Raw genomic sequence first — 25706 nt, 5'->3', positions numbered from 1 at the left:
AGAGAAATAAGTATTTGATCCCCTACCAACCATTAAGAGTTCAGCCTCCTCCAGACCAGTTACACGCTCCAAATCAACTTGGTGCCTGCATTAAAGACAGCTGTCTTAAATGGTCACCTGTATAAAAGACTCCTGTCCACAGACTCAATTAATCAGTCTGACTCTAACCTCTACAACATGGGCAAGACCAAAGAGCTTTCTAAGGATGTCAGGGACAAGATCATAGACCTGCACAAGGCTGGAATGGGCTACAAAACCATAAGTAAGACGCTGGGTGAGAAGGAGACAACTGTTGGTGCAATAGTAAGAAAATGGAAGACATACAAAATGACTGTCAATCGACATCGATCTGGGGCTCCATGCAAAATCTCACCTCGTGGGGTATCCTTGATCCTGAGGAAGGTGAGAGCTCAGCCGAAAACTACATGGGGGGAACTTGTTAATGATCTCAAGGCAACTGGGACCACAGTCACCAAGAAAACCATTTGTAACACATTACGCCATAATGGATTAAAATCCTGCAGTGCCCGCAAGGTCCCCCTGCTCAAGAAGGCACATGTACAGGCCTGTCTGAAGTTTGCAAATGAACATCTGGATGATTCTGAGAGTGATTGGGAGAAGGTGCTGTGGTCAGATGAGACTAAAATTGAGCTCTTTGGCATTAACTCAACTCGCCATGTTTGGAGGAAGAGAAATGCTGCCTATGACCCAAAGAACACCGTCCCCACTGTCAAGCATGGAGGTGGAAACATTATGTTTTGGGGGTGTTTCTCTGCTAAGGGCACAGGACAATGACCCGAAACATACAGCCAAGGCAACAAAGGAGTGGCTCAAAAAGAAGCACATTAAGGTCATGGAGTGGCCTAGCCAGTCTCCAGACATTAATCCCATCGAAAACTTATGGAGGGAGCTGAAGATCCGAGTTGCGAAGCGACAGCCTCGAAATCTTAATGATTTACAGATGATCTGCAAAGAGGAGTGGGACAAAATTCCATCTAACATGTGTGCAAACCTCATCATCAACTACAAAAAACGTCTGACTGCTGTGCTTGCCAACAAGGGTTTTGCCACCAAGTATTAAGTCTTGTTTGCCAAAGGGATCAAATACTTATTTCTCTGTGCACAATGCAAATACATATATATAATTTTGACTATGTGATTTTCTGTTTGTTTTTTTATATAATCTATCTCTCACTGGTAAAATTAACCTAGCCTAAAAATTCTAGACGGTTCACTATTGGTTTCCTTCGATGTAACATCACTGTACACTTCTATTAATCATAACAGAGGGCTAGATGCTGTGAGACGTAAGTTATCTGGCTCTGACTATGATGTCACATCTTGTGAGTTTATCATGGCACTTATTGAGCTTATTTTGACATCTAACTATTTTTTGTTTAATGACAAATATTACATTCAACTCAAAGGAACAGCCATGGGGTCCAACATGGCTCCGACTTATGCCAACATTTTTATGGACATGATGGAGGAGATGTCTATGTATGTGTCCCACCACTTCCAATGGGTCTTGAGGTGGGGGCGATACATAGATGACATCTTCCTCATCTGGACTGATACAGAAACCTCACTGAAAGAGTTTCATCAATTTATCAACTCCTTAGATACTGACATTCAATTTACCATGGTATATTCCACAGAGTCCATTCAATTCTTGGATGTTACAGTGATGGCCATCGACAATATTCTGAAAACTAAATTGTATGTGAAAGACACCGATCGCAATACACTCTTAAGATATGAAAGCTGTCACCCTAAAAATATGATTAAATCATTACCTTACAGCCAGATGATCAGGGTAAAGAGGATTACAGATGATCATGATGATCTGACTAAATCATTGGATATCATGACCTCCAATTTTTGGGAGAGAGGATATCCCAGATCATTAATCTCAATGCATAGAGATAAAATTTGTGATACACCGAGAGAGAAATTATTCAAAACTTCAAAACAACATAGACCCAAAAGAATCCCTTTTATCTCCACATACAATGAATTAAGTGGGGACATCTTTAGGATAATGAACAAACATTGGCCTATTTTGAGAGATAGTTATGAACACATTGACGAACTAAACAATGGACCATTGATGTCATATAGACGAACACAAAACTTTAGAGATAGACTGGTTAAGACAAAGTCAAAGAATGTAAAAATGCTTCACAGTCTTTATTACAACCACTGAAATTGGGTAATTTTCCCTGCTATCATTGTGTAAACTGTACATATATGTGCAGAGGTAATGTTTTTATACACCCTCAAACTGGGAGAAACTATAATATCAGACACACACTTACCTGTGATTCTGATTGGGTTGTCTATGCGCTATGGTGCCCTTGTCAATTAGTATACGTAGGTGAAACTACCTGCACATTTAAAACTCGCCTAAATAATCACAGATTTTCAATTAGGAAGAAAAAACTAGATTTACCTGTTGCAAAACATTTTGCTGAGAAAGGACACACTGAGAGAACTCTAAAATTTATGATCCTTGACCATATTCCACCATTACACAATGGTGGCCATAGACATATGGCTTTACATAAGAGGGAATTGAAATGGATATTCTCACTGAATACATTGAGACCTAACGGACTCAATGTAGAATTTAATGTGGATAGGATTACTGTGTAACGTTTTGTCTCCCCCTCTCCCCCATGTATTCTCGTCTCTGGTCCTCATTGGTCATCTTTTTGGGTGACATGTTTTTATTATATTACGCTTTATTAGTATATTTCCTTGTTATTAATATATTTGTTTTGTATCATTCTAGATCCCAACAGAACTTCGGGACCATTCTCTTATCATCATTGGTCCATATGTATTCGCAAAAATTGATTGCTGGTGTTAGACTTAGTCCCAACCTATACAATAAAGATAATTCTAAATATACATTGCTTAGTTCTTGTCTCTTATGGTGATAGTCAGTAGAAAATATTGGGTTGATTACCCAGGTATAAACTTTTTATTGATATAAATATCGCTTTTGCGGATTTGGTATTGCATCGATGAATATAGGTCCGTTACACGTTTGTGATCTTTTTGGATTCCCCATATACATTACATTGTGTTTGGATGGATCCTAGAGTTCCTGGGGACTAGAGCCCTTTCGACCACGGAAGTGTGGCCAGGGATCTGGTATACCCGCGTGTGGACCTTTAGGTGAACTTTATCCGTCAACACATGTGAATCACTAGAGATATTGCTATAACAGCACTGACTATCCCCACGAGCGTATTTTAGATCAAGTTTTGATCTTTTTCCTGGTTGGGACTATATACTATACCAGCAGCGATTGTGCTACAACATTTACCTCTCTAATCACACAGAGCCTTGTGATTGGTGGTTGCCTGACAACGGTGGACGCTTTGCGAGGGAGGTGCTCGGGGCGGAGAATGCGTTGTCTGCGCTCCTGAAGCATCCTGTTGCATAGCGACGTAAAACTTCCGGTCTTCCAACCGGATGTCGGTAGCATATACACACACCCACATATCTTGCAATACCACGCTTTGTGTACTGATTGCTGTTATATACATAACCTGTACGCGATTTGGATGAAGAAGGTCCTGAAGCTCTGATTGGTGAGGGGAACTAACGTGATTAGTTCTGACACAACTGTTGTATATATGATTATGTTGTAATCACGTATTGTTGCATATTTATTATGCGATACTGTTGTTTATTATATATGTATTTGCACTTTATGTATCAATATCTTGATTTTATTTGATACCATACATACACACAATGCTTTGTAATTTTGGCACTTTGCACTTTATTTGTATTTTAATGAGATTAATTATGTAAATGCTCTTTTGCTCTTTATAAACTGTTATCACTCAGTATGTCACCATGCTTGATAAAAGGTCCTATTGTAGGACAGAAACGTCGCTGTCTGTTGGCTGAATAAACCACTTATTTTTCACATTTTGGAGTGCTGCAAGATTTCTACTTTTATTATATATATATATATATATATATATATATATATATATATATATATATATACTGTGTGTGTGTGTGTGTGTATGTGTGTGTATGTACACATATATATATATATATATATATATATATATATATACACTACCGTTCAAAAGTTTGGGGTCACCCAGACAATTTTGTGTTTTCCATGAAGACTCACACTTATATTTATCGAATGAGTTGAAAAATGACTAGAAAATATAGTCAAGCCATTGACAAGGTTAGAAATAATGATTTTTATTTGAAATAATAATTTTCTCCTTCAAACTTTGCAGACCTTTGGCATTCTAGCTGTTAATTTGCTGAGGTAATCAGGAGAAATTTCACCCCATGCTTGCAGAAGCCCCTCCCACAAGTTGGATTGGCTTGATGGGCACTTCTTGCGTACCATACGGTCAAGCTGCTCCCACAACAGCTCTATGGGGTTGAGATCTGGTGACTGCGCTGGTCACTCCATTACAGATAGAATACCAGCTGCCTGCTTCTTCCCTAAATAGTTCTTGCATAATTTGGAGGTGTGCTTTGGGTCATTGTCCTGTTGTAGGATGAAATTGGCTCCAAACAAGCGCTGTCCACAGGGTATGGCATGGCGTTGCAAAATGGAGTAATAGCCTTCCTTATTCAAAATCCCTTTTACCTTGTACAAATCTCCCACTTTACCAGCACCAAAACAACCCCAGACCATCACATTACCTCCACCATGCTTGACAGATGGCGTCAGGCACTCTTCCAGCATCTTTTCAGTTGTTCTGCGTCTCACAAATGTTCTTCTGTGTGATCCAAACACCTCAAACTTCGATTCGTCTGTCCATAACACTTTTTTCCAACCTTCCTCTGTCCAATGTCTGTGTGCTTTTGCCCATATTAATCTTTTCCTTTTTATTAGCCAGTCTCAGATATGGCTTTTTCTTTGCCACTCTGCCCTGAAGGCCAGCATCCCGGAGTCGCCTCTTCACTGTAGACGTTGACACTGGCGTTTTGCGGGTACTATTTAATGAAGCTGCCAGTTGAGGACCTGTGAGGCGTCTATTTCTCAAACTAGAGACTCTAATCAGTGGCGTAACTACCGCCGTAGCAACCATAGCGGCTGCTACGGTGCCCACGGCATGAGGAAGCTCGTGTCGCCCGCCGGCACGGGCCCCTACCATGGCCGGAGGCTCCGCTAGCAGCCGCTATGGCTGCTACAGCGCGACGCCACTGAACACTACGGCAGAGCAGGGAGGTATATCCCTGCTCTGCCATTAAACAAAAGACATGTATCCCCTATCCACAGGATAGGGGATACATGTGTGATCGCTGGCATTGATAGGGAGAACGGGGGACTGAAAGTCCCCTGAAGTTCTCCATCACAAACCTCAGACTTCTGGGGTCTGTGACGGCAGCTCCGTAGAAATGAATGGAGCGCCGGTCGCGCTTGTGCGCATGCGTGACCAGTGCTCCTTTCATTTTTATTGAGCTGCGCAGACGCCGGAAGTCAGAGGTTAGTCATGGAGAACTTGGGGGGAATTTTGTTCCCCCGTTCTCCCTATCGCTGCCAGCGATCACACATGTATCCCCTCTCCTGTGGAGAGGGGATACATGTATTTTGTAGGACACGCTGTAGGCCGGCTTTTTTTTGGGGAGGGGGGACACTGTATGGCATTCCCTACAGGGGGGGCTGTATGGCGTTCCCTACAGGGGGGGGCTGTATGGCGTTCCCTACAGGGGGGGCTGTTTGGCGTTCCCTACAGGGGGGGCTGTATGGCGTTCCCTACAGGGGGGCTGTATGGCGTTCCCTACAGGGGGGGCTGTATGGCGTTCCCTACAGGGGTGGGCTGTATGGCGTTCCCTACAGGGGGGCTGTATGGCGTTCCCTACAGGGGGCTGTATGGCGTTCCCTACAGGGGGGGCTGTATGGCATTCCCTATAGGGGGGCTGTATGGCGTTCTTTACAGGGGGGGCTGTATGGCTTTCCCTACAGGGGAGGCTGTATGTCGTTCCATACAGGGGGGGCTGTGTGGCTTTCCCTACAGGGGGGGCTGTATGTCGTTCCCTACAGGGGGGGCTGTATGGCTTTCCCTACAGGGGGGCTGTATGGCGTTCCCTACAGGGGGGGCTGTATGGCGTTCCCTACAGGGGGTGGGGGCTGTATGGCGTTCCCTACAGGGGTGGGGGCTGTATGGCGTTCCCTACAGGGGGGGGGCTGTATGGCGTTCCCTACAGGGGGGCTGTATGGCGTTCCCTACAGGTGGGGCTGTATGGAGTTCCCTACAGGGGGGGCTGTATGGCGTTCCCTACAGGGGGGCTGTATGGCGTTCCCTACGGGGGGGCTGTATGGCGTTCCCTACAGGGGGGCTGTATGGCGTTCCCTACAGGGGGGGGCTGTATGGCATTCTCTACAGGGGGTGGGCTGTATGGCGTTCCCTACAAGGGGTGGGCTGTATGGTGTTCCCTACAAGGGGTGGGCTGTATGGCGTTCCCTACAGGGGGGGCTGTATGGCGTTCCCTACAGGTGGGGCTGTATGGCGTTCCCTACAGGGGGGCTGTATGGCGTTCCCTACAGGGGGGCTGTATGGCGTTCCCTACAGGGTGGGGCTGTATGGCGTTCCCTACAGGGGGTGGGGGCTGTATGGCGTTCCCTACAGGGGGGGGCTGTATGGCGTTCCCTACAGGGGGGCTGTATGGCGTTCCCTACAGGTGGGGCTGTATGGGGCTGTATGGCGTTCCCTACAGGGGGGCTGTATGGCGTTCCCTACAGGGGGGGGCTGTATGGTGTTCCCTACAGGGGGGGCTGTATGGTGTTCCCTACAGGGGGGGCTGTATGGCGTTCCCTACGGGGGGCTGTATGGCATTCCCTACAGGGGGTGGGCTGTATGGTGTTCACTACAGGGGGGGCTGTATGGCGTTCCCTACAAGGGGTGGGCTGTATGGCATTCCCTACAAGAGGTGGGCTGTATGGCGTTCCCTACAGGGGGGGCTGTATGGCGTTCCCTACAGGGGGGGCTGTATGGCGTTCCCTACAGGGGGCTGTATGGCGTTCCCTACAGGGGGGCTGTATGGCGTTCCCTACAGGGGGGGCTGTATGGCGTTCCCTACAGGGGTGGGGGGGGGCTGTATGGCGTTCTCTACAGGGGGGGTTGTATGGCGTTATCTACAGGGGGGGCTGTATGGCGTTCTCTACAGGGGGCTGTATGGCGTTCTCTACAGGGGGGCTGTATGGCGTTCACTACAGGGGGCTGTATGGCGTTCCCTACAGGGGGGGCTGTATGGCGTTCCCTACAGGGGGGGCTGTATGGCGTTCCCTACAGGGTGGGCTGTATGGCGTTCCCTACAGGGGGGGCTGTATGGCGTTCCCTACAGGTGGGGCTGTATGGCGTTCCCTACAGGGGGGCTGTATGGCGTTCCCTACAGGGGGGGCTGTATGGCGTTCCCTACAGGGTGGGGCTGTATGGCGTTCCCTACAGGGGGTGGGGGCTGTATGGCGTTCCCTACAGGGGGGGGCTGTATGGCGTTCCCTACAGGGGGGCTGTATGGCGTTCCCTACAGGTGGGGCTGTATGGCGTTCCCTACAGGGGGGGCTGTATGGCGTTCCCTACAGGGGGGGCTGTATGGCGTTCCCTACAGGGGGGGCTGTATGGTGTTCCCTACAGGGGGGGGCTGTATGGTGTTCCCTACAGGGGGGGCTGTATGGCGTTCCCTATGGGGGGCTGTATGGCATTCCCTACAGGGGGTGGGCTGTATGGTGTTCGCTACAGGGGGGGCTGTATGGCGTTCCCTACAAGGGGTGGGCTGTATGGCGTTCCCTACAAGAGGTGGGCTGTATGGCGTTCCCTACAGGGGGGGCTGTATGGCGTTCCCTACAGGGGGGGCTGTATGGCGTTCCCTACAAGGGGCTGTATGGCGTTCCCTACAGGGGGGCTGTATGGCGTTCCCTACAGGGGGGGCTGTATGGCGTTCCCTACAGGGGTGGGGGGGGCTGTATGGCGTTCTCTACAGGGGGGGTTGTATGGCGTTATCTACAGGGGGGGCTGTATGGCGTTCTCTACAGGGGACTGTATGGCGTTCTCTACAGGGGGGCTGTATGGCGTTCACTACAGGGGGCTGTATGGCGTTCCCTACAGGGGGGGCTGTATGGCGTTCCCTACAGGGGGGGCTGTATGGCGTTCCCTACAGGGGGGGCTGTATGGCGTTCCCTACAGGGGGGCTGTATGGCGTTCCCTACAGGTGAGGCTGTATTGCGTTCCCTACAGGGGTGCTGTATGGTGTTCTCTACAGGGGGGCTGTATGGCGTTATCTACAGGGGGAGGGCTGTATGGCGTTATCTACAGGGGGAGGGCTCTATGGCGTTATCTACAGGGGGAGGGCTGTATGGCGTTCCCTACAGGGGGGACTGTATGGCGTTAACTACAGGGGGGGCTGTAAAAAAGGCACTATCTACAAGGGGGGGTTGTGTGACACCCAGGGGAGGGGGGGCCCCAGTCAAAATTTGCTATGGGGCCCAGTCCTTCCTAGTTACGCCCCTGACTCTAATGTACTTGTCTTGTTGCTCAGTTGTGCAGCTTGGCCTCCCACTTCTCTTTCTACTCTGGTTAGAGCCTGTTTGTGCTGTCCTCTGAAGGGAGTAGTACACACCGTTGTAGGAAATCTTCAGTTTCTTGGCAATTTCTCGCATGGAATAGCCTTCATTTCTAAGAACAAGAATAGACTGTCGAGTTTCACATGAAAGCTCTCTTTTTCTAGCCATTTTGAGAGTTTAATCGAACCCACAAATGTAATGCTCCAGATTCTATACTAGCTGAACGGAAGGTCAGTTTTATAGCTCCTCTAAACAGTAAAACTTTACAGCGGTGCTAACATAATTGCACAAGGGTTTTCAAGTGTTTTCTAATCATCCATTAGCCTTCTAACACAGTTAGCAAACACAATGTACCATTAGAACACTGGAGTGATGGTTGCTGGAAATAGGCCTCTATACACCTATGTAGATATTGTAGAGGAATAATCGAGGCACTCACCGGAACTGGCAAAACAATTTCTTTATTACAAAAAGATCTCGGTCAGGATGTGGAATTGCCTACGGCCGTTTCACGTGCGTACACGCTTTCTCAAGGCCCTGGTGTCACTTCCTTCACCTGCCCTTTTATTTACAAATTAGTGCACATTGTTACATAACAAATAAAAGTTAAAAAAGACAGGAAAATGCACAGTATACTTTAGTGATTCATGCATCTGATACATTTTAATCTTAAAATGTCAATACTTCAGTATTGAATTATCTAAAAACAATAAGGTTCATGTTAAGAACGAACTAAGATCGTTCCGATCATTGAGACCGAGCGGTCCTAGCGCACCTGAAATTATCTCTGCCTCTCTTTGCAATAGAGATTTGTGTCTGTCTCCTCCTAACGCCAATGGCTTAATGTGAACAATGCCCACAAATCGCATACATCGAGCGTTATTTTCATGTTTCTCCTGCATATGTTGTATCAACCTAGGGCATCCCTCGCTTGTAATTAGTGATCGTATATGTTCACGAAATCTTATATACATAGGTTGTATAGTTTTTCCTATATAAAATCTACCACAATTACAGATCACTGCATATACAACATATTGGGTCCTACAGGTTATTAATCCATTAATTTCAAACGTAATGCCCCCTAAATTCAGGTTCCTTGTACGTATTATGAAATTGCAATAGTTGCATTGTCCACATCTATGGTTACCCCTAGGACTATTAGCTGTCAGCCAATTCTCTTTGCACTTTTCTTTTTGGGAAAAGCGGCCCCTGACCAATATATCTTTTACATTTTTACATCTACGAAAGGATACTATTGGTTTCCTAATTGCGACCTCCATGAGTAATGGGTCATTCTCAATTAGGTGCCAATTTTTTCGAATACTAGTTCGGATAACATCACTTATTGGGCTATAACCGAAGGATAGAATAAATCTCTGATCTTTTTTGATGAGAGGTTTTCGACTCTGTTTTTTATGATGAAATAATGATGTCTGTTTTATCTTGCTAGCTCTATTTAAAGCTTCTTTTACCAATTGTACTGGATACCCTCTTGCTTCTTGACTCATCTCATCTCATCTCATCTGCCTGCTCATAAAATGTCAAATCACTACTATTAATTCGTCTTAAACGTAAAAATTGAGCATAAGGTAAGGATTTAGTTATATGTCTAGGGTGATAGCTATCATATCGCAACAGTGTGTTGGTAGCTGTAGGTTTTCGATAACCTTTAGTCTGAATTGCACCCCCTTCTATTGTTACGTATACATCCAAAAATTCAATTTCTTGATTACCAAATTTATATGTAAAACTCATATTGGATGTATTTGCATTAAGGTATTTTACAAAATCTAGAAACTCTTGCTGTGTACCAGACCACACTACAAAAATGTCGTCTATATAACGCAGTATAGCTGTAGGTATTTGGCATAGGGATTAGATAGATTATATATCATTTGTTCTTCAAAATCCGCTAAAAATAAGTTTGCAAAAGTCAGAGCTACAGCAGTTCCCATAGCCGTTCCCGACTTTTGTCGATTCCAGATGTCATCGAACTGGAAGGAATTATGACTCAACATGTATTGTAATGCTTCACAAATGAAGTCAATAAAGGCATGATCACTTTTAGTGTACTGCAGTTGACGTCTAACAGCCTGTACACCGGCATCCTGAGGGATACGGGTGTATAGGCTCTCGACGTCAATACTGGCCTATTTAAATTCTTTTTGCCAACCAAAATCCATAATTATTGACAGGAAATCTTGTGTATCTTGAATAAGGTCACTGTAAGGAACCAGTACCCCCTTCCTTTAATTCCTGATCTCTTCAATCAGGTTCAGGGGGCCCAATGGTTCTCTAAGTTTGATCTACGGGGGGCTTATAACCTTATCCGCATCAAAGAGGGGGATGAGTGGAAGACTGCCTTTAACACGCCTGAAGGTTATTTCGAATACCTCGTCATGCCTTTTGGGTTGTGTAATGCTCCCGCGGTCTTCCAGAATTTCATAAATGAGATTTTGAGAGACTACCTGGGGGTATTTCTTGTAGTGTACCTTGATGACATACTTGTGTTTTCCAAGGACTGATCCTCCTACAGGGGGGGCTGTATGGCGTTCCCTACAGGTGGGGCTGTATGGAGTTCCCTACAGGGGGGGCTGTATGGCGTTCCCTACAGGGGGGCTGTATGGCGTTCCCTACGGGGGGGCTGTATGGCGTTCCCTACAGGGGGGCTGTATGGCGTTCCCTACAAGGGGTGGGCTGTATGGTGTTCCCTACAAGGGGTGGGCTGTATGGCGTTCCCTACAGGGGGGGCTGTATGGCGTTCCCTACAGGTGGGGCTGTATGGCGTTCCCTACAGGGGGGCTGTATGGCGTTCCCTACAGGGGGGCTGTATGGCGTTCCCTACAGGGTGGGGCTGTATGGCGTTCCCTACAGGGGGTGGGGGCTGTATGGCGTTCCCTACAGGGGGGGCTGTATGGCGTTCCCTACAGGGGGGCTGTATGGCGTTCCCTACAGGTGGGGCTGTATGGGGCTGTATGGCGTTCCCTACAGGGGGGCTGTATGGCGTTCCCTACAGGGGGGGCTGTATGGTGTTCCCTACAGGGGGGGGCTGTATGGTGTTCCCTACAGGGGGGGCTGTATGGCGTTCCCTACGGGGGGCTGTATGGCATTCCCTACAGGGGGTGGGCTGTATGGTGTTCACTACAGGGGGGGCTGTATGGCGTTCCCTACAAGGGGTGGGCTGTATGGCATTCCCTACAAGAGGTGGGCTGTATGGCGTTCCCTACAGGGGGGGCTGTATGGCGTTCCCTACAGGGGGGGCTGTATGGCGTTCCCTACAGGGGGCTGTATGGCGTTCCCTACAGGGGGGCTGTATGGCGTTCCCTACAGGGGGGGCTGTATGGCGTTCCCTACAGGGGTGGGGGGGGGCTGTATGGCGTTCTCTACAGGGGGGGTTGTATGGCGTTATCTACAGGGGGGGCTGTATGGCGTTCTCTACAGGGGGCTGTATGGCGTTCTCTACAGGGGGGCTGTATGGCGTTCACTACAGGGGGCTGTATGGCGTTCCCTACAGGGGGGGCTGTATGGCGTTCCCTACAGGGGGGGCTGTATGGCGTTCCCTACAGGGTGGGCTGTATGGCGTTCCCTACAGGGGGGGCTGTATGGCGTTCCCTACAGGTGGGGCTGTATGGCGTTCCCTACAGGGGGGCTGTATGGCGTTCCCTACAGGGGGGGCTGTATGGCGTTCCCTACAGGGTGGGGCTGTATGGCGTTCCCTACAGGGGGTGGGGGCTGTATGGCGTTCCCTACAGGGGGGGGCTGTATGGCGTTCCCTACAGGGGGGCTGTATGGCGTTCCCTACAGGTGGGGCTGTATGGCGTTCCCTACAGGGGGGGCTGTATGGCGTTCCCTACAGGGGGGGCTGTATGGCGTTCCCTACAGGGGGGGGCTGTATGGTGTTCCCTACAGGGGGGGGCTGTATGGTGTTCCCTACAGGGGGGGCTGTATGGCGTTCCCTACGGGGGGCTGTATGGCATTCCCTACAGGGGGTGGGCTGTATGGTGTTCGCTACAGGGGGGGCTGTATGGCGTTCCCTACAAGGGGTGGGCTGTATGGCGTTCCCTACAAGAGGTGGGCTGTATGGCGTTCCCTACAGGGGGGGCTGTATGGCGTTCCCTACAGGGGGGGCTGTATGGCGTTCCCTACAAGGGGCTGTATGGCGTTCCCTACAGGGGGGCTGTATGGCGTTCCCTACAGGGGGGGCTGTATGGCGTTCCCTACAGGGGTGGGGGGGGGCTGTATGGCGTTCTCTACAGGGGGGGTTGTATGGCGTTATCTACAGGGGGGGCTGTATGGCGTTCTCTACAGGGGGCTGTATGGCGTTCTCTACAGGGGGGCTGTATGGCGTTCACTACAGGGGGCTGTATGGCGTTCCCTACAGGGGGGGCTGTATGGCGTTCCCTACAGGGGGGGCTGTATGGCGTTCCCTACAGGGGGGGCTGTATGGCGTTCCCTACAGGGGGGCTGTATGGCGTTCCCTACAGGTGAGGCTGTATTGCGTTCCCTACAGGGGTGCTGTATGGTGTTCTCTACAGGGGGGCTGTATGGCGTTATCTACAGGGGGAGGGCTGTATGGCGTTATCTACAGGGGGAGGGCTCTATGGCGTTATCTACAGGGGGAGGGCTGTATGGCGTTCCCTACAGGGGGGACTGTATGGCGTTAACTACAGGGGGGGCTGTAAAAAAGGCACTATCTACAAGGGGGGGTTGTGTGACACCCAGGGGAGGGGGGGCCCCAGTCAAAATTTGCTATGGGGCCCAGTCCTTCCTAGTTACGCCCCTGACTCTAATGTACTTGTCTTGTTGCTCAGTTGTGCAGCTTGGCCTCCCACTTCTCTTTCTACTCTGGTTAGAGCCTGTTTGTGCTGTCCTCTGAAGGGAGTAGTACACACCGTTGTAGGAAATCTTCAGTTTCTTGGCAATTTCTCGCATGGAATAGCCTTCATTTCTAAGAACAAGAATAGACTGTCGAGTTTCACATGAAAGCTCTCTTTTTCTAGCCATTTTGAGAGTTTAATCGAACCCACAAATGTAATGCTCCAGATTCTATACTAGCTGAACGGAAGGTCAGTTTTATAGCTCCTCTAAACAGTAAAACTTTACAGCGGTGCTAACATAATTGCACAAGGGTTTTCAAGTGTTTTCTAATCATCCATTAGCCTTCTAACACAGTTAGCAAACACAATGTACCATTAGAACACTGGAGTGATGGTTGCTGGAAATAGGCCTCTATACACCTATGTAGATATTGTAGAGGAATAATCGAGGCACTCACCGGAACTGGCAAAACAATTTCTTTATTACAAAAAGATCTCGGTCAGGATGTGGAATTGCCTACGGCCGTTTCACGTGCGTACACGCTTTCTCAAGGCCCTGGTGTCACTTCCTTCACCTGCCCTTTTATTTACAAATTAGTGCACATTGTTACATAACAAATAAAAGTTAAAAAAGACAGGAAAATGCACAGTATACTTTAGTGATTCATGCATCTGATACATTTTAATCTTAAAATGTCAATACTTCAGTATTGAATTATCTAAAAACAATAAGGTTCATGTTAAGAACGAACTAAGATCGTTCCGATCATTGAGACCGAGCGGTCCTAGCGCACCTGAAATTATCTCTGCCTCTCTTTGCAATAGAGATTTGTGTCTGTCTCCTCCTAACGCCAATGGCTTAATGTGAACAATGCCCACAAATCGCATACATCGAGCGTTATTTTCATGTTTCTCCTGCATATGTTGTATCAACCTAGGGCATCCCTCGCTTGTAATTAGTGATCGTATATGTTCACGAAATCTTATATACATAGGTTGTATAGTTTTTCCTATATAAAATCTACCACAATTACAGATCACTGCATATACAACATATTGGGTCCTACAGGTTATTAATCCATTAATTTCAAACGTAATGCCCCCTAAATTCAGGTTCCTTGTACGTATTATGAAATTGCAATAGTTGCATTGTCCACATCTATGGTTACCCCTAGGACTATTAGCTGTCAGCCAATTCTCTTTGCACTTTTCTTTTTGGGAAAAGCGGCCCCTGACCAATATATCTTTTACATTTTTACATCTACGAAAGGATACTATTGGTTTCCTAATTGCGACCTCCATGAGTAATGGGTCATTCTCAATTAGGTGCCAATTTTTTCGAATACTAGTTCGGATAACATCACTTATTGGGCTATAACCGAAGGATAGAATAAATCTCTGATCTTTTTTGATGAGAGGTTTTCGACTCTGTTTTTTATGATGAAATAATGATGTCTGTTTAATCTTGCTAGCTCTATTTAAAGCTTCTTTTACCAATTGTACTGGATACCCTCTTGCTTCTTGACTCATCTCATCTCATCTCATCTGCCTGCTCATAAAATGTCAAATCACTACTATTAATTCGTCTTAAACGTAAAAATTGAGCATAAGGTAAGGATTTAGTTATATGTCTAGGGTGATAGCTATCATATCGCAACAGTGTGTTGGTAGCTGTAGGTTTTCGATAACCTTTAGTCTGAATTGCACCCCCTTCTATTGTTACGTATACATCCAAAAATTCAATTTCTTGATTACCAAATTTATATGTAAAACTCATATTGGATGTATTTGCATTAAGGTATTTTACAAAATCTAGAAACTCTTGCTGTGTACCAGACCACACTACAAAAATGTCGTCTATATAACGCAGTATAGCTGTAGGTATTTGGCATAGGGATTAGATAGATTATATATCATTTGTTCTTCAAAATCCGCTAAAAATAAGTTCGCAAAAGTCAGAGCTACAGCAGTTCCCATAGCCGTTCCCGACTTTTGTCGATTCCAGATGTCATCGAACTGGAAGGAATTATGACTCAACATGTATTGTAATGCTTCACAAATGAAGTCAATAAAGGCATGATCACTTTTAGTGTACTGCAGTTGACGTCTAACAGCCTGTACACCGGCATCCTGAGGGATACGGGTGTATAGGCTCTCGACGTCAATACTGGCCTATTTAAATTCTTTTTGCCAACCAAAATCCATAATTATTGACAGGAAATCTTGTGTATCCTGTAAATAGGAAGGAATATTCTTTAATAATGGGCGCATAACCCAATCCAAATAGCGTGAAAGTGGCTCAGTAACTGATCCAATTCCCGCTATGATTGGACGGCCCAGAGGGGATTCAATTGATTTATGTACCTTTGGGATGAAATACCAATATGGTCTGTTAGGGAATGGTATAATTAATTTCTCTCCGAAGCTTTCAGAAAAGAAACCACCCTCAACCCCTTTTCTCAATAATGATCTCAATAGCCTCAGGTATAACGATGTTGGTTCCTGTTTAAGGATTTCATAAACCATATTATCATCTAGCTGGCGATGGGCCTCCTGAATATAATATTCTTTTGACAGTAATACTATGTTCCCTCCTTTATCTGCCGGTTTTAAAATAACATTTTTATTAGAACTTAACCATTTCAATGCCTTTCTTTCATCTACTGATAGATTGGGAGTGGCTGATGGATAAATGAAGCATTTTACATCGCGTAAAACCTCTTTTTGAAATAAATCCAATTGTGAACCGGCAGGTAAAGGAGGGTTAAAAGTGGATAGGTTCCCACCCTGAAATTTTTCAATATTATACAATTGTGGTTCATAATCCACTTCTTCTATAGGGACATCCATTAGAATATGTAACATTTTTCTATCTTCAGCAGAAAAATTATCATTTAAACTAAAGCCAGAGTACCCACAGTGACTTTCCTTTCTCCAATAGGAGGCACTTTTGTAGAAATATTACCAGAAAATACCCGATGCAAATTCATCTTACGTATTGATTTATAAAGATCTATTTCAAATTTCGTATAATCAAATTCGGAATTTATACAATAGTTGAAGCCCTTTGAAAGCAGAGAAAAGCAATCTGAAGTTAAAGTAAGATCAGACAGGTTAATCACAGTAATTACATTGGTAGAAACAGGTACATCTAAACCAGATATAGACATTGCATTATTAGAAGGGCAGTCTCTTACTGTCTCCAAGAGACCTGCTTTCGCTTGACTCCTGCGTAGTTGCCTCTTCTGCCTTTGGCGACCCCTTCTGATGTTCCTCCTAAAGGGTTGTTGTTCCCCTCAGTTACAGGACTAATAGAGATGTCCATCAACGGACCATGCCTGGTCACCTCTTCTCCATGGCTAGAATCTGATCCTGAATCGGTAGTCCAGTAATCAGTTGATTTATGCTGGGTCTTTTGACGTCTGAATTTTCATATCCTCCGATTACCCCAACTGAAGATATGACCGGTATCGAAATCTCCTTTGTCTCGGATAAATTTATCTTTCTTTCTTTCCTTTATTTCCGACTGAATTGGAATGATCTTCTTATCAACTCTTTTAATAAACATTTGGAATTGTATTTCAGTTTATCTCGTTTTTAATTCCATTTTAGCTTTTCCAAGTTGTTCCTTTATAGATGTATATTTTTTTCGGTACGGGTCAGTATTAACTCCGTTAAATTGAGTGAATGTTGTACATGCAGTTGTTTCCACCGTGCAGCAAATTCCACATCATCTTGATACTGCGAGATCTCCTTGTATATACGCAAGCCTCTGGGTGATCTGTTGCAGTCTTTGTACGATTGTAAGGAGTTGACAGTCCAGAACAGTTTAACTTCTTTTTCAGACAGGAACATGACCTTGTTCTCAAGAGCTTTCGTGCCCATCACCTGCAACTCATCCTGGAGATTGCATTGTGCAAAAAACGCATCCACATCCATACGACCTGCGATCAGCGCTGCTGAATCCAAAGTAGCCAAAGGCTCCACATGATCCACTGGGTTATTTTCCATGGCTGGTTATTTCAGCGTGCTCTAGCCCAAAATACACTGTATGCAATAAATGGGAAGAAGGAAGGAGGCTGGCACTGCCAAAACCGCTCAATCGGAATGGGAGTATAGAAGTATGGCTTTCTTTCTATTTGGATAATTGCAGGTAAATTGCCATGGAGTTGCTCATCGAAAGTGTAGCACAATCGGCTGAATATATTGTAGAGGAATAATCGAGGCACTCACCGGAACTGGCAAAACAATTTCTTTATTACAAAAAGATCTCGGTCAGGATGTGGAATTGCCTACGGCCGTTTCACATGCGTACACGCTTTCTCAAGGCCCTGGCGTCACTTCCTTCACCTGCCCTTTTATTTACAAATTAGTGCACATTGTTACATAACAAATAAAAGTAAAAAAAGATAGGAAAATGCACAGTATACTTTAGTGATTCATGCATCTGATACATTTTAATCTTAAAATGTCAATACTTCAGTATTGAATTATCTAAAAACAATAAGGTTCATGTTAAGAACGAACTAAGATCGTTTCGATCATTGAGACCGAGCGGTCTGAGACAGGTGCGCTAGGCCGTAGGCAATTCCACATCCTGACCGAGATCTTTTTGTAATAAAGAAATTGTTTTGCCAGTTCCGGTGAGTGCCTCGATTATTCCTCTACAATATATTCAGCCGATTGTGCTACACTTTCGATGAGCAACTCTGTGCCAATTTACCTGCAATTATCCAAATAGAAAGAAAGCCATACTTCTATACTCCCATTCCGATTGAGCGGTTTTGGCAGTGCCAGCCTCCTTCCTTCTTCCCATTTATTATACACCTATGTAGATATTGCATTAAAAACCAGACGTTTGCAGCTATAATAGTCACTTAGGACATTAAGTGTAAAGGATCTGCCAGATACAGCTTCTGTGTCGACGCCCGTGGATAATCAGTCTGCACCTGCTCCTATGTCTGTGAGACTGACTCCATCTACCACCACTCAGGATGGCAGGCTTAGGAGTGGGAGAGCCTATCACAGCCTGGCCAGACGGAGCTAGCTCCCGCCCACTGTCTATTTATACCTGCCTTTCCTGTTCCTCCTTTGCCTGTGATTCTGCTCTGCTTGTTTCCTGGCTCTGCTGCTGCTTGAACTACTGATCCTCTACTTGTTATTGACCCTGGCTTTACTGACTACTCTCCTGCTCAGCATTTTGTACCTCGTGCACTCCTGGTTTGACTCGACTCGTTAACTACTCTCGTTGCCCCATTTCCCTAGCTTCTGTGTACCCTTGTCTGTTTGTCTGTTGTGCACTTAGGGACCGTCGCCCAGTTGTACCCCGTCGCCTAGGACGGGTCGTTGAAAGTAGGCAGGGACTGAGTGGCGGGTAGATTAGGGCTCACCTGTCTGTCTCCCTACCCCGTCATTCCATAATGACAGGCCCATATACCTAGACTACCCTGGTCCCTGACACACTATGGACCCCCTTGAGACACTGGCTCAGCAAATGCAGGGCCTCTCCCTACAGGTCCAAGCTCTGGCTCAGAGGGACAACTAGCATGATGCTGCCCTGGTAGTGCCCCCCACCTCACCTCTTGAATCCCACCTCAAGTTGCCTGACCGGTTCTCAGGAGATCGGAAGACTTTTTTCTCCTTTCGGGAGAGTTGTAGGCTCTATTTTCGCTTAAAGCCCCACTCCTCAGGTTCTGAGAGCCAGCGGGTGGGTATAATTATGTCTCGGCTCCAGGACGGGCCCCAAGAATGGGCCTTCTCCTTGGCTCCTGACACCCCTGAACTTTCCTCCGTTGATCTGTTCTTTTCTGCTCTCGGGCTCATTTATGACGAGACTGACAAGACTGCCTTTGCCGAGAGTCAGCTGGTGACCTTACGTCAGGGTAAGAGACCTGTTGAGGAGTATTGTTCTGACTTTAGGAAGTGGTGTGTAGCTTCTCGGTGGAATGACCCTGCCTTGAGGTGCTAGTTTAGATTGGGTCTGTAGAACGCCCTGAAAGACCTGCTAGTTAGCTATCCCTCCTCTGACTCCCTAGATCAGGTTATGGCTTTAGCGGTACGTCTTGACCGACGTCTCAGGGAACGACGACTTGAACGTTTTTGTGCCTTATCCTCTGATTCCCCCATGATGCCACCCGAGGTTCCGTTGCTTCGTTCTTCCACGGAAAACTCGGATGTACCTATGTAACTCGGGGCCTCCGTGTCTCCCCAACAACGTAGAGAGTTCCACAGGAAGAATGGTCTCTGCTTCTACTGTGGGGATGACAAGCATCAAGTGAACAACTGTCCTAGGCGTAAGAATAAGCAGCCGGAAAACTTCCGCGCCTAAGTGATTATAGGGGAGGTCACTTGGGCGCACAGGTATTTCCCGTAAATATGAAGCCTAATAAAATCTTGCTTCCCTTTCAGGTCTCTTTTGGTGGTAGGTCTGCTACCGGCAGTGCCTTCGTGGATTCAGGGTCTTCTGCTAATATTATGTCTGTGGAATTTGCTATGTCTCTAGCTATGCCATTGATTGATTTGCCTAAACCTGTCCCGGTAGTGGGTATCGACTCCACTCCTCTTGCTAATGGTTATTTTACACAGCATACCCCTGTTTTTGAAGCAGTGCCCTGTACTGGTGATGCAGAGATTATCATCCGATTTGGTTTTAGGCCTTCCCTGGTTGCAGTTGCATAATCCCACGTTTAACTGGAATACTGGGGATCTTACCAAATCGGGTAATGAATGCATGATGTCATGTTTTTCTGTTAATTATATTTCTCTCCCTGAGGAGGTGAACACTCTACCTGAGTTTGTTCAGGACTTCGCTGATCTTTTCTCTAAAGAGGCCTCCGAAGTGTTACCTCCTCATAGAGAATACGATTGCGTAATCGATTTGGTACCAAGAGCTAAACTCCTTAAGGGTAGGATATTTAATCTCTCTTGTCCCGAACGTGAAGCCATGAGAGAGTATATCCAGGAAATCCTGGCCAAGGGTTACATTCGCCCCTCTACTTCTCCGGTAGGTGCTGGATTCTTCTTCGTAGGGAAGAAGGATGGTGGTCTTAGGCCATGCATTGACTACCGGAACTTGAATAAGGTCACTGTAAGGAACCAGTACCCCCTTCCTTTAATTCCTGATCTCTTCAATCAGGTTCAGGGGGCCCAATGGTTCTCTAAGTTTGATCTACGGGGGGCTTATAACCTTATCCGCATCAAAGAGGGGGATGAGTGGAAGACTGCCTTTAACACGCCTGAAGGTTATTTCGAATACCTCGTCATGCCTTTTGGGTTGTGTAATGCTCCCGCGGTCTTCCAGAATTTCATAAATGAGATTTTGAGAGACTACCTGGGGGTATTTCTTGTAGTGTACCTTGATGACATACTTGTGTTTTCCAAGGACTGATCCTCCCACATTGAGCATGCCAGGAAGGTTCTCCAGGCCCTTTGGGAAAACAAACTGTTTGCTAAGACCGAAAAATGTGTGTTTGGGGTGCAGGAAATACCATTTTTGGGTCAAATCCTCACTCCTCATGAATTCCGCATGGACCCCGCCATGGTCCAGGCTGTGGCGGAATGGGTCCAACCTGCCTCCCTGAAGGCGTTACAGTGCTTCCTGGGGTTCGCTAATTATTATAGGAGATTTATTCTAACTTCTCGGTCATCACTAAGCCTCTTACGGATCTCACTCGCAAAGGTGCTGATCTCCTCCACTGGCCTCCAGAGGTGGTCCAGGCTTTTGAGGTCCTTAAGAAGTGCTTTATCTCGGCCCCAGTGCTGGTTCAGCCCAACCAAATGGAGCCATTCATCGTGGAGGTTGATGCCTCCGAGGTGGGAGTTGCTGCTGTCTTGTCCCAGGGTACCAGGTTCCTCACCCATCTCCGTCCCTGTGCCTACTTCTCCAGGAAGTTTTCGCCCACTGAGAGTAACTATGATATTGGCAACCGCAAACTCTTAGCCATTAAATGGGCATTTGAAGAGTGGCGCCACTTCCTGGAGGGGGCTAGGTCCTCACCGACCACAAGAATCTGGTTTTCCTAGAATCTGCCCGGAGGCTAAACCCGAGACAAGCTCGATTGGTATTATTTTTTATCAGATTCAACATTTTGGTCACCTATAGGGCTGGGTCTAAAAATATTAAGGCTGATGCACTGTCGCGTAGCTTCATGGCCAGCCCTCCTTCGGAGGAAGATCCTGCTTGTGTTTTGCCTCCAGGTATAATCATTTCCTCTATTGATTCTTATTTAGTCTCCGAAATTGCGGCTGATCAAGGTTCAGCTCCCGGGAACCTTCCTTAGAATAAGCTGTTTGTTCCCCTGCAATTCCGACTAAGGGTACTTAGGGGAAATCATGACTCTGCACTATCTGGCCATCCAGGCATCCTGGGTACCAAGCACCACATTGCCAGAAACTACTTGTGGCCTGGGTTGCTTAAAGACGTTAAGGCCTACGTCGCCGCTTGTGAAGTTTGTGCTAGGTCCAAGACTCCTAAGTCCTGACCAGCGGGCTTACTATGTTCGCTGCCCATTCCCCAGAGACCTTGGACCCATATCTCCATGGATTTTATCACCGATTTGCCTCCATCTCAAGACAAGTCGGTGGTGTGGGTTGTAGTAGACCGCTTCAGTAAGATGTGCCACTTTGTGCCCCTCAAGAAACTACCCAATGCTAAGACGTTAGCTACCTTGTTTGTCAAATACATCCTGCGTCTCCATGGGGTTCCTGTCAATATTGTTTCTGACAGAGGGGTACAATTTGTTTCATTGTTTTGGAGAGCCTTCTGTAAAAAGTTGGAAATTGATCTGTCCTTCTCCTCGGCCTTCCATCCTGAAACTAACGGCCAAACTGAGAGGACTAATCAGTCTCTAGAACAATATTTAAGGTGCTTTATCTCTGACTGTCAATATGATTGGGTCTCATTCATTCCCCTTGCCAAATTTTCCCTTAATAACCGGGTCAGTAATTTGTCAGGGGTCTCCCCCTTTTTCTGTAATTTTGGGTTTAATCCACGGTTCTCCTCCGTTTCACCTGGTAGTTCCAACAATCCCGAGGTAGAGGTCGTTCATCGGGAACTGTGCACAGTTTTGGCCCAGGTTCAGAAGAAGTGTCCCAGAGCATACAAAAGACTCAGGCAGATAGAAGACGTGCTGCTAACCCCTTGTTTGTGGTCGGGGATTTGGTGTGGCTATCTTCAAAAAATTTGCGCCTTAAAGTCCCGTCCAAGAAGTTTGCTCCCCGGTTTATAGGGCCATACAAGGTCATTGAAGTCCTTAACCCTGTCTCCTTCCGACTGGAGTTGCCCCCGTCTTTTCGAGTACACGACGTGTTTCATGCCTCCCTCCTTAAACGCTGCTCCCCGTCCTTGGCTCCCTCGAGGAAACCTCCGGTCCCTGTTTTCACCCCTGAGGGGGTAGAATTCGAGGTGGCGAAGATTGTGGACAGCAGGATGGTCCAAGGCTCCCTCCAGTACCTGGTCCATTGAGGAGAGGACTTGGGTACCCGCCCGGGATGTTCACGCTGGGGTATTGCTCAGGAGGTTCCACCTTCGTTTCCCCAATAAGCCAGGTCCACCTAGAAAGGGTCCGGTGGCCCCTCATAAAAGGGGGGGGTACTGTAAAGGATCTGCCAGACACAGCTTCTGTGTCGACGCCCATGGGTAATCAGTCTGCAACTGCTCCTATGTCTGTGAGACTGACTCCATCTACCACCACTCAGGATGGCAGGCTTAGGAGTGGGAGAGCCTATCACAGCCTGGCCAGACGGAGCTAGCTCCCGCCCACTGTCTATTTATACCTGCCTTTCCTGTTCCTCCTTTGCCTGTGATTCTGCTCTGCTTGTTTCCTGGCTCTGCTGCTGCTTGAACTACTGATCCTCTGCTTGTTATTGAACCTGGCTTTACTGACCACTCTCCTGCTCAGCGTTTTGTACCTTGTGACGTCCTGGTTTGACTCGGCTCGTTCACTACTCTCGTTGCTCACGGTGTCTCCGTGGGCAGCTGCCCAGTTTCCTTAGCTTCTGTGTACTCTTGTCTGTTTGTCTGTCGTGCACTTACTGAGCGTAGGGACCGTCGCCCAGTTGTACCCCGTCACCTAGGATGGGTCGTTGCAAGTAGGCAGGGACTGAGTGGCGGGTAGATTAGGGCTCACCTGTCTGTCTCCCTACCCCGTCATTACATTAAGAATGTATAGAGTGCATTTCTGATTAATTTAATGTTATCTTCATTGATAAAAACTGTGCTTTTCTTGCAAAAATAAGAAAATTTCTAATTGACCCTAAACTTTTGAGTGGTAGTGTGTGTGTATATATATATATATATATATATATATATATATATATATATATATGTATATATATATCGAAAAATAAGCAGCAACTCCAAGGTTCAAGTGAAAAAATGGGTACTTTATTACCCGTGCAATAAAGTACCCATTTTTTCACTTGAACCTTGGAGTTGCTGCATATTTTTCGATTTATATGTACTTGGAACTTGGTCTGTTTCTTAGAGCTTGCAACCACACGCTGCCAGTGCTGCCTGACTCTGTATATACCTTAGAAATTTCCTTATTTTTTAAAGAAAAGCACAGTTTTTTTTCAATGAAGATAACATTAAATTAATCAAAAATACACTCTATACATTGTTAATGTGCTAAATGACTATTCTAGCTGCAAACGTCTGGTTTTTAATGCAATATCTACATAGGTGTATAGAGGCCCATTTCCAGCAACCATCACTCCAGTGTTCTAAGGGTACATTGTGTTTGCTAACTGTGTTTGAAGGCTAATGGATGATTAGAAAACACTTGAAAACCCTTGTGCAATTATATTAGCACCGCTGTAAACAGTTTTGCTTTTTAGAGGAGCTATAAAACTGACCTTCTTTTGAGCTAGGTCCTCACAGGTCCTCAACTGGCAACTTCATTAAATAGTACCCGCAAAACACCAGTGTCAACGTCTACAGTGAAGAGGCGACTCCGGGATGTTGGCCTTCAGGGCAGAGTGGCAAAGAAAAAGCCATATCTGAGACTGGCTAATAAAAGGAAAAGATTAATATGGGCAAAAGCACACAGACATTGGACGGAGGAAGATTGGAAAAAAGTGTTATGGACAGATGAATCGAAGTTTGAGGTGTTTGGATCACACAGAAGAAGATTTGTGAGACACAGAACAACAGAAAAGTTGCTGGAAGAGTGCCTGACGCCATCTGTCAAGCATGGTGGAGGTAATGTGATGGTCTGGGGTTGCTTTGGTGCTGGTAAAGTGGGAGATTTGTACAAGGTAAAAGGGATTTTGAATAAGGAAGGCTATCACTCCATTTTGCAACGCCATGCCATACCCTGTGGACAGCGCTTGATTGGAGCCAATTTCATCCTACAACAGGACAATGACCCAAAGCACACCTCCAAATTATGCAAGAACTATTTAGGGAAGAAGCAGACAGCTGGTATTCTATCTGTAATGGAGTGGCCAGCGCAGTCACCAGATCTCAACCCAATAGAGCTGTTGTGGGAGCAGCTTGACCGTATGGTACGCAAGAAGTGCCCATCAAGCCAATCCAACTTGTGGGAGGGGCTTCTGGAAGCATGGGGTGAAATTTCTCCCGATTAGCTCAGCAAATTAACAGCTAGAATGCCAAAGGTCTGCAATGCTGTAATTGCTGCAAATGGAGCATTCTTTGATGAAAGCAAAGTTTGAAGGAGAAAATTATTATTTCAAATAAAAAATCATTATTTCTAACCTTGTCAATGTCAACTCATTTGATAAATATAAGTGTGAGTTTTCATGGAAAACACAAAATTGTCTGGGTGACCCCAAATTTTTGAACGGTAGTGTATATCGCCACCTAAACTCCCTATAGGAGCGGAATCCCCGGTCAGAGCGTCGGCAATACTCTGGCCGGGTACTACACTCCTAGACGGAGCTACTGACATCAATGTCCATATATGTACAAAGACGTCAGGGGCTCCCTCTAGGAGCGGAATTCCCGGCCAGAGCACTCTGACTGGGATTTCCGCTCCCAGAGGGAGCTTAGGTGGCGCTATCTACAAGCGGGTTTGTGCTAACTACAGGCGGTTGTGTGTGGCACTTTCTACAGGACGGGTGTGTGTGATGCTATCTACAGTGGGGTTGTGTGTGCCGCTATCTACGGGGGGCAGGGCGTATTCCAAGCATCTCAAAGCCCAGGCAGACATGAAAGTGCAGCACTGCTTATACCGGAGCAGCACTGCACACATTAAACCCCTTTCCAGGCTGCCAACGTTTATATACGTATGCACGGGGCATTGGCGTTTGGGACACATATATAGCCGTATGTCTGTCGTGAAGGGGTTAATGATGGATTCTCAATGCGC

This window comes from Rhinoderma darwinii, chromosome 6 (assembly GCF_050947455.1).
Source record: "Rhinoderma darwinii isolate aRhiDar2 chromosome 6, aRhiDar2.hap1, whole genome shotgun sequence".
Lineage (NCBI taxonomy): Eukaryota > Metazoa > Chordata > Amphibia > Anura > Rhinodermatidae > Rhinoderma > Rhinoderma darwinii.
Note: the sequence above shows the minus strand (reverse complement) of the source record.